The following is a 1,464-nucleotide window of genomic DNA, read 5'->3' as shown; positions in this document are numbered from 1 at the left end:
AAGAGTTCAACTAAGCAAGTCCCTTATTTTTTCTCAGTCCCACACTGAATGGTAATGGGGGATCTCGTCTTTGCCACAGCATTTTTATCAGGATCCAGCCTTTTCAAGGATGGATTTTGAGAAAGTATCTGAACAAAGACAGAATGGCTGTCTATATTCTCTTTAGTATCAATGTCCACTTGTGCAGATAAAGCTAGCAAGACAACAAATGTTCTTATAGGATGAGGATATTAATACTGGTCAAAAGAGTCAATTACTAAGAGCTATGCAAGAACAATGCACCTATTTCCCCATGTTACAGGTTGCTGTTCACCATTATTGATATTATGGAGCAGCAATCTCAAAAGGATCTACTGAAAAGCAAGGCAGCCTGGCACATGTTCATTTAATGTCACCATAGGATCTGATTGCTGATCCTAAGAATCCTGCCTCTTGTCATGCTAACCCCAGAACCTCGTGGGAATCTGGAACTGGTTCCAGTTTGTTACTACCTTATCACATGTTCAATTTAAGGCGCAATGGAAACCACACACAAAAATATTATACATCTCTTGTAAAATATTTTTGTAGGTGGTTTCCAATTTTGTTCTGCCATTTAATTTATGGCATGATTAACAGGTTAATTGTATCTTACATGTAAAGTTTGCCAGGGCCTACCCTGCAATGCACTAAGTCAGCCAAGCTTAGGTAACACTCCTATTCCCTCAAAAGTTTACTTCATTTGAAAGTATTCTTTTTACGTTTATAGGGACATCTACTTTTCCCATCAAGATTCTGAATTGCTCAGAATTCATTTCAAATTAAGTCAGTAATCCTCAGCCAACTCTACTTCAGGACATTACAAGCAGAGACCCTAAATGGTTTATCGGTTTGCTGTGCCTGATATCTTAGGAGTGCTCCTCACTGTCCAAGCAATCAGAGCAGGAAACACCAGTTAAACTACAAAGCTTGTGGTGTCCATCAGGAGATGAGTGAGCTACTTCTATCATCACCATGGAGGAGTGGGAAAATGGAGAAGGAAAGAACCTCCAGGGTCTTCATTATATCCTTCCAGGCTCACCATCCCAGATGCAGCCAAGAGTGGAAGAATTAAAAAAATGGAAATACACCATTCCAGCCAGAAACTAGAAGGAAGGTATTTCTCAGAGCCAGTCTGTTAACCAATACGTAATAATCATGTCCTGGTGCAGCACTAAGATATTCAACAGCAAGACTGTACTTTGTAGTCCTATAAAGCCATTCAGAAACAAACTGAATCCTCGCCCCTTGAATGTGGCACGATGCTACTTTTCTGCTTTGCCTCTTTATAAAGAGAATCTGCATGTTTCCATCAAATTGAGTCTATATACACATACTCTATAGAAATAACTTTTAATTAAAAATACCTTGCATTAAGATTATTTTATCAGACACTGAGGCAAGATTCAAGTTTAATGCTCTGGACAAACCAGTGTTAAAAGAAAT

The sequence above is a fragment of the Alligator sinensis genome, unplaced genomic scaffold (genome assembly GCF_000455745.1).
Source record: "Alligator sinensis unplaced genomic scaffold, ASM45574v1 scaffold730_1, whole genome shotgun sequence".
Classification (NCBI taxonomy): domain Eukaryota; kingdom Metazoa; phylum Chordata; order Crocodylia; family Alligatoridae; genus Alligator; species Alligator sinensis.
The sequence above is the reverse complement of the archived record's forward strand: the minus strand, read 5'-3'. Positions refer to the sequence as shown.